The sequence below is a fragment of the Chlorocebus sabaeus genome, chromosome 1 (assembly GCF_047675955.1).
Source record: "Chlorocebus sabaeus isolate Y175 chromosome 1, mChlSab1.0.hap1, whole genome shotgun sequence".
In the NCBI taxonomy this organism is placed as follows: domain Eukaryota; kingdom Metazoa; phylum Chordata; class Mammalia; order Primates; family Cercopithecidae; genus Chlorocebus; species Chlorocebus sabaeus.
In genome coordinates this window covers 20,753,539-20,762,402 of record NC_132904.1, presented here as the reverse complement: position 1 = coordinate 20,762,402, position 8,864 = coordinate 20,753,539, and positions in this window count along the sequence as shown.

Here is an 8,864-nt window from a genome sequence, read left to right as displayed (position 1 = left end):
GCTTTCTTCTCTTTATGGTGTTTGAAAACAGGAAATTATTTATTTACTGTTTTGAGATGTAATGTCTATTTTATTAAAGTAATATATGTATTTGGCTTTAAAAGTGAAATAATATAATAACGCTTATATCAGAAAATAGCAGCCTCCTGCCTGCCTTCTATTTGCTTTTCAAAAGCAAGCATTTTTAGTTCTTTTGGCTGCTATTTTGGCAAGCATTTTTAGTTCTATTTGGCTATTAATATTTGCCTCTAGATTTTTTTTTTTTTTTTTTTGGAGACAGAGTCTCACTCTGTTGCCAGGCTGGAGTGCAGTAGCACGATCTTGGCTCACCACAACCTCCGCCTCCCAGGTTCAAGCGATTCTCCTGCCTCAGCCTCCCAAGTAGCTGGGAATACAGGCATGTGCCACTACGCCCAGCTAATTTTTGTATTTTTAATAGAGTTGGGGTTTCACCATGTTGGCCAGGATGGTTTCGATCTTTTGACCTCATGATCTGCCCACCTTGGCCTCCCAAAGTGCTGGGTTGCCTCTAGATTTCTAAACATTTCTTACATTAGAAGTTCTTGACATCTCTATTTTATACATCACCCACAGTTGTTCTACTGAAGGTTTAACTTTTACACACACATACACGCATGTGTGTACACACACAGGACCATAGTCACCCTCCATACTCTCTGAATAATTTATCGCAATTTTTAACAAAAGTCATTATTCAGCTCTTTATAATCATGACTATGAAAATACTGTTTGAGGAAAAGCCATGTGAAATAATGGAAATGTTTTCTTTCTTGCATAATTTTTGTGTTTTTTTCTTGCAGTGATTTAGCAATTATCAAATTGCTTTTTTTTTTTTAATTTATTTATTATTATTATACTTTAAGTTGTAGGGTACATGTGCATAACGTGCAGGTTTGTTACATATGTATACTTGTGCCATGTTGGTGTGCTGCACCCACCAACTCGTCATTTACATTAGGTATAACTCCCAATGCAATCCCTCCCCCCTCCCCCCTCCCCATGATAGGCCCCGGTGTGTGATGTTCCCCTTCCCGAGTCCAAGTGATCTCATTGTTCAGTTCCCACCTATGAGTGAGAACATGCAGTGTTTGGTTTTCTGTTCTTGTGATAGTTTGCTAAGAATGATGGTTTCCAGCTGCATCCATGTCCCTACAAAGGCTTCTTGTGTTCATTTTCTTAGCTTTTCATGTGCCCATCATTAATTCTTCCCTAAACTCTCTGACAACACTTTAAAATGCCTTTTAATATGAACTAGCACACGAGTCAGGCCAAAAATGCCACGTTTTAATTTCTTGGAGACAAAGCTCTGGGAACTCCACCATGTCATATTCCAATGAGGGTTGTTTGATTCGGGGGCACAGCTGTAGTTCTTGAAATTTCCATCTTGTTGGATCCTAGATCCCATTTTCTTGGTTTACACTGCTCTTGGATTAGCACACATTGTTGCAAGGGGTCAAATAGTAAGTATTCTCCAGTTTGCTGGCCACATAGTCTCACAATTAGACTCTGCCATTGTTGTGTGAGAGCAGTCAAGCACAAATGACTGAGCATGGCTGCATTCCAATAATATTTTATTTACAAAAACAAGTGATGGGGTGCATTTGGCCAGCAGGTTATAGTTTGCCATCCCCTGGCTTACACCCTCATTTTTATAGAGCACATCCTTCAGTAGCTTCTTGAGAAAGGGTGTCTCAGAGATAGTTTTAAAAAAAATTTGCGTGCCAAAAAATGTCATCATTCCACCTTTGTGTTTGATTGACAGTTTGGCCGGATATTTAATCTGAGGCTGGAAGTCACATTTCTTCAGAATTTTTAGGCCATTCCTCTGTTGTTTTCTAGAGATTTGTGTTTCTGCTGAGAAGTTTGATACTATTCTGATTATTGGCATATGATTTAGTGTTTTCTTTCTAAAAGTCTTTAGGATCTCTTTATCCTGCGGATTTTTGAAATTTCCTGATGATATCCCTGATGATTTTGGTTTTCATCCATTTTCTGGGCAAATAATGGCTCCTAAAAAACATCTCAGCCTAATAATCCACAGCCTTCAGTTTGGAGAAACTTTCTTGTATTATTTCTTCAATATTAAATGCTCCCCATCCACTCCATTTCTCTACTCTTTTTTTTCTAGAATTAATACGAGTTAGTTACTGAAATTCTTGGTTGAATTCACTACTTTAAATTTTTTTCTCTTATTTTTTTCTTTATCTTTTTTTTTTTTGGTCTTTTTTTCTGAGTTATTTCCTTCTCTCTGTCTTCTATTGAATATTTTATTTTAGCTCTTACATTTAATTTTGAAGAGCTATTTCTAAATCTGTTCCTTTTTATAACTGCCTGTAGTTTCGTGGATGAAGTATCTTCCCATATGTTACACGGATATAAATTATAATTTTCTTTGACTTTTTCTTTTGCTTCCTGAATTTATCTGTGTTTCCCCAATCTCTTCTTCCCTGCACCCCTGTTTTCTGCTTTTCATGTCAGAGGATTCCTTGGATCCTTGGTGATCCTTGGCTGTTTGCATTGGAGGAATGCTCTGTAAAGCTGGCTAGAAGTCTGTGAAAGTAGGCAGTTTGTGTGGGATTATTGGAGATGGACCCAGACCTTTAGTTAGGAGTTCCCCAACTCCATATCTCTCCGTCTCTTTCTTTGGGATGAGGATTTCTACAGAGGTGGATCCGCAATCTTTTACCTCTTTTACCTGGTTGGAGACGGGGTTGGGGATAAAAGTCGGGCTTCCTGGGTTCTGCGATTCATGTGGGGAGAGGGGAGTAGAAGTTCCTTCCATTTCACTTTTCTGCTTGCTTCCCAAATTCAGGGTCTGTCCGCTGCAGTTTTTCCTGAATGTCACCCCCACCTCTAGGCATCACTAGTGCATTAAACTCCCAGCTTTTCCTGAATTTTGTGGCTCAGATTGGCTTCTTTCTTTTGGGCACTCCCCTCTCTGGCCGTTGGGTTTCAACTTTTCCCGTCTGCAGTCAGTTCTCTTTCACTTTCCATCTTTCAAGAGTTCTTTGACCCCATCCCCTGGCATCCTCCCCTTCTCCTTCGTCATTGCTGTTGTCTTTTGAAGGGAATTTTAGGAAAGAGTGGAGATGAACTCATGTATCCAAGTGGAAGTTCTCTTTATTCTGCTCTTGTCTGCCTCCCTGCTGGGCACCAAGCGGGCAGGGAGCTTGTCAGTCTTGTTTGTGGCTTTATCATCATCTAAAGGGGCTGGGCAAATCTTAGATAAAAGTTGGCCCAGGAGAGGGCACCTGGGGCCATGTGGGGGGTTCAGGAGGTGCAGTGGGCAAGAGGAGGCCCCCTTACCAACTCCCACTTGAAGCAGCATCTCTTTCATCAACTCTACCCACTCATTTGTATACCTCATCTTTACTGAGTCTCTACTATATGTTGGCAGTGTGCAAAAACCCTGGAGAGACAGCAATGGACAAGACATACATATAACCACTGTCATCATGGAGTCTGCAGTCTAAAGGATGAATTGTTACAGTCAGGTGGGGTAAGCACTTAGGAAAAAAACAGATATTCTGGTCTAGGGGGCTGAAGAAGTGAGAGTTAAGACCATTTGGATGGTCAGTGGAGATTAAGCCATACTGTTGAGGAGAAGCCTGGCTAAACAGTGAAGTGTCCTGGGCAGAGAGGACAGCAGGTGCAAAACCTGGTGTATCAGTTAGCTACAGGTGCTTAACAAATTATTTCAAAATTAGTGGCAAATCAGCAACATTTATGATCTCACAGTTTCTGTGGATCAGGAATTGACATGGTTTTGCTGGGTCATTTGACCATTAAGGTGTCAGCCAGAGCCAAAGTCATTTTAAGGTTCAACCACGGGTGAATCTGTTTCCAAACTCACTCAGTTAGACATTTGCAGAATTTGGTTCCTCCCAGGCTGTTGGACCGAAAGTCTTACTTCCTCCCAAGCTGTTGGTTCAGCTGGTTCCTTGCCATGTAGACCCATCCACAGAGTGGCTTACAGCACAACAGTTTGCTGCATCAGAGCTAGAGGTGAGAGAGCAAGAGTGTGAGCAGGACAGAAGTCACAGTTTTCTGTAGTCCCATCTCAGAAGGTCACATGTGTAGCTTCATCCCATCACTTTGCTGCTTAGAAGTGGTTAGAAGGGAGTCACCAGGTCAAGCCCACACTCAAAGGGAGGGGATTTCACAAGGGCATGAGCATCAGGAGGCAGTGATCACTGAGAGGCATTCTATTTATTTATTTATATTTTATGTTTTGAGACAGGGTCTCACTCTGTCACCCAGGCTGCAGTACAGTGGTGCAATTATGGCTCACCATAGCCTTGAACTCCTGGGTTCAAGCAATCCTCCCACCTTAGCATCCTGAGTAGCTGGGACTACAAGCACCCACCACCATGCCCAGCTAATTTTTAATTTTTTTTTATTATACTTTAAGTTCTAGGGTACATGTGCACAACGTGCAGGTTTGTTACATATGTATACATGTGCCATGTTGGTGTGCTGCACCCGTTAACTTGTCATTTACATTAGGTATATCTCCTAATGCTATCCTTCCTCCCTCCCCCCACCCCATGAGAGGCCCCAGTGTGTGATTTTCTCCACCCTGTGTCCAAGTGATCTTATTGTTCAATTCCCACCTATGAGTGAGAACATGTGGTGTTTGGTTTTCTGTCCTTGCGATAGTTTGCTCAGAATGATGATTTCCAGCTTCATCCATGTCCCTAAAAAGGACATGAACTCATCCTTTTTTATGGCTGCATAGTATTCCATGATGTATATGTGCCACATTTTCTTAATCCAGTCTATCATTGATGGACATTTGGGTTGGTTCCAAGTCTTTGCTATTGTGAATAGTGCCGCAATAAACATACGTGTGCACGTGTCTCTATAGCAGCATGATTTATATTCTTTTGGGTATATACCCAGTAATGGGATGGGTTGGTCAAATAGTATTTCTAGTTCTAGACCCTTGAGGAATCACCACACTGTCTTCCACAGTGTGGAACACTTCTTCTACTGGTTGAACTAGTTTACAGTCCCACCAACAGTGTAAAAGTGTTGCTATTTCTCCACATCCTCTCCAGCCCCAGTTGTTTTCTGACTTTTTAATGATCGCCATTCTAACTGGTGTGAGATGGTATCATTGTGGTTTTGATTTGCATTTCTCTGATGGCTAGTGATGATGAGCATTTTTTCATGTGTCTGTTGGCTGTATAAATGTCTTCTTTTGAGAAGTGTCTGTTTATATCTTTCACCCACTTTTTGATGGGGTTGATTTTTTTCTTGTAAATTTAAGTTATTTGTAGATATTAGCCCTTTGTCAGATGGGAAGATTGTAAAAATTTTCTCCCATTCTGTAGGTTGCCTGTTCACTCTGATGGTAGTTTCTTTTGCTGTGCAGAAGCTCTTTAGTTTAATTAGATCCCATTTGTCAATTTTGGCTTTCGTTGCCATTGTTTTTGGTGTTTTAGTCATGAAGTCTTTGCCCATGCCCATGTCCTTAATGGTATTGCCTAGGTTTTCTTCTAGGGTTTTTATGGTTTTAGGTCTAACATTTAAGTCTTTAATCCATCTTAAATTAATTTTTGTATGAGGTGTAAGGAATGGATCCAGTTTCAGCTTTCTATGTATGGCTAGCCAGTTTTCCCAGCACCATTTATTAAATAGGGAATCCTTTCCCCATTTCTTGTTTTTGTCAGGTTTGTCAAAGATCAGATTGTTGTAGATGTGTGGTATCATTTCGGAGGGCTCTGTTCTGTTCCATTGGTCTATATCTCTGTTTTGGTAAGAGTACCATGCTGGTTTGGTTACTGTAGCCTTATAGTATAGTTTGAAGTCAGGTAGCATGACGCTTCCAGATTTGTTCTTTTGGATTAGGATTGTCTCGGCAATGCAGGCTCTTTCTTGGTTCCATATGAACTTTAAAGTAGTTTTTTCCAATTTTTTGAAGAAACTCATTGGTAGCTTGATGGGGATGGCATTGAATTTATAAATTGCATTGGGCAGTATGGCCATTTTCACAATATTGATTCTTCCTATCCGTGAGCATGGAATGTTCTTCCATTTGTTTGTGTCCTCTGTTATTTTGTTGAGCAGTGGTTTGCAGTTCTTGAAGAGGTCCTTCACATTCTTTGTAAGATGGATTCCAAGATATTTTATTCTCTTCGAAGCAATTGTGAATGGGAGTTGACTCATGATTTGGCTCTCTATTTGTCTATTATTGGTGTATAGGAATGCTTGTGATTTTTGCACATTGATTTTGTATCCTGAGATTTTGCTGAAGTTGTTTATCAGCCTAAGGAGATTTTGGGCTGAGGTGATGGGGTTTTCTAAATATACAATCATGTCATCTGCAAACAGGGACAATTTGACTTTCTCTTTTCCTATTGAATACCCGTTGTTTCTTTCTCCTGCCTGATTGCCCTGGCCAGAACTTCCAACACTATGTTCAATAGGAGTGGTGAGAGAGGGCATTCCTGTCTTATGCCAGTTTTCAAAGAGAATGCTTCTGGTTTTTGACCATTCAGTATGATATTGACTGTGGGTTTGTCATAAATAGCTCTTATTATTTTGAGATACTTTCCATCAATACCTAGTTTATTGAGAGTTTTTAGCACGAAGGGCTGTTGAATTTTGTCAAAGGCCTTTTCTGCATCTATTGAGATAATCATGTGGTTTTTGTCTTTGGTTCTGTTTATATGATGGATTATGTTTATTGATTTGCATATGTTGAATCAGCCTTGCATCCCAGGGATGGCCCCAACTTGATCGTGGTGGGTAACCTTTTTGATGTGCTGCTGGATTTGGTTTGCCAGTATTGTATTGAGGATTTTTGCATCGATGCTCATCAGGGATATTGGTCTAAAATTCTCTTTTTTTTGTTGTTGTGTCTCTGCCAGGCTTTGGTATCAGGATGATGCTGGCCTCATAAAATGAGTTAGGGAGGATTCCCTCTTTTTCTATTGATTGAAATAGTTTCAGAAGGAATGGTACTAGCTCCTCTTTGTACCTTTGGTAGAATTCGGCTGTGAGTATGTCTGGTCCTGGACTTTTTTGGTTGGTAGGCTATTAATTATTGCCTCAATTTCAGAGCCTGTTATTGGTCTATTCAGGGATTCAACTCCTTCCTGGTTTAGTCTTGGGAGGGTGTATGTCACAAGGAATTTATCCATTTCTTCTAGATTTTCTAGTTTATTTGCATAGAGGTGTTTATAGTATTCTCTGATGGTAGTTTGCATTTCTGTGGGATCGGTGGTGATATCCCTTTATCATTTTTTATTGCATCTATTTGATTCTTCTCTCTTTTCTTCTTTATTAGTCTTGCTAGTGGTCTATCAATTTTGTTGATCTTTTCAAAAAACCAGCTCCTGTATTCATTGATTTTTTGAAGGGTTTTTTGTGTTTCTATCTCCTTCAGTTCTGCTCTGATCTTAGTTATTTCTTGCCTTCTGCTAGCTTTTGAATGTGTTTGCTGTTTCTTCGCTAGTTCTTTTAATTGTGATGCTAGGGTGTCAATTTTAGATCTTTCCTGCTTTCTCTTGTGGGCATTTAGTGCTATAAATTTCCCTCTACACACTGCTTTAAATGTGTCCCAGAGATTCTGGTATGTTGTGTCTTTGTTCTCATTGGTTTCAAAGAACATCTTTATTTCTGCCTTCTTTTCGTTATGTACCCAGTAATCATTCAGGAGCAGATTGTTCAGTTTCCATATAGTTGAACGGTTTTGAGTGAGTTTCTTAATCCTGAGTTCTAGTTTGATTGCCCTGTGGTCTGAGAGAGAGTTTGTTATAATTTCTGTTCTTTTGCATTTGCTGAGGAGTGCTTTAATTCCAACTATGTGGTCAATTTTGGAGTAAGTACAATGTGGTGCTGAGAAGAATGTATATTCTGTTGATGTGGGGTGGAGAATTCTGTAGATATATATTAGGTCTGCTTGATGCAGAGCTAAGTTCAATTCCTGGATATCCTTGTTAACTTTCTGTGTCGTTGATCTGTCGAATGTTGACAGTGGGGTGTTAAAGTCTTCTATTATTATTGTGTGGGAGTCTAGGTCTCTTTGCAGGTCTCTAAGGACTTACTTTATGAATCTGGGTGCTCCTGTATTGGGTGCATATATATTTAGAATCGTTAGCTCTTCTTGTTGAATTGATCCCTTTACCATTACGTAATGGCCTTCTTTGTCTCTTCTGATCTTTGATGGTTTAAAGTCTGTTTTATAAGAGACTAGGATTGCAAACTCTGCTTCTTTTTGTTTTCCATTTGCTTGGTAGATCTTCCTCCATCCTTTTATTTTGAGCCTACGTGTGTCTCTACATGTGAGATGGGTCTCCTGAATACAGTACACTGATGGATCTTGACCCTTTATCCAATTTGCCAGCCTGTGTCTTTTAATTAGAGAATTTAGCCCATTTACATTTAAGATTAATATTGTTACATGTGAATTTGATCATGTCATTATGATGTTAACTGGTTATTTTGCTCATTAGTTGATGCAGTTTCTTCCTAGTGTTGATGGTCTTTACAATTTGGTATGTTTTTGCAGTGGCTGGTACTGGTTGTTCCTTTCCATGTTTAGTACTTTCTTCAGGAGCTCTTGTAAGGCAGGCCTGGTGGTGAAAAAATCTCTTAGCATTTGCTTGTCTGTAAAAGATTTTATTTCTCCTTCACTTATGAAGCTTAGTTTGGTTGGATATGAAATTCTGGATTCAAAATTCTTTTCTTTAAGTATGTTGAATATTGGCCGCCACTCTCTTCTGGCTTGTAGAGTTTCTGCTGAGAGATCCACTGTTAGTCTGATGGGCTTCCCATTGTGGGTAACCCGACCTTTCTCTCTGGCTGCCCTTAACATTTTTTCCTTCATTTCAACT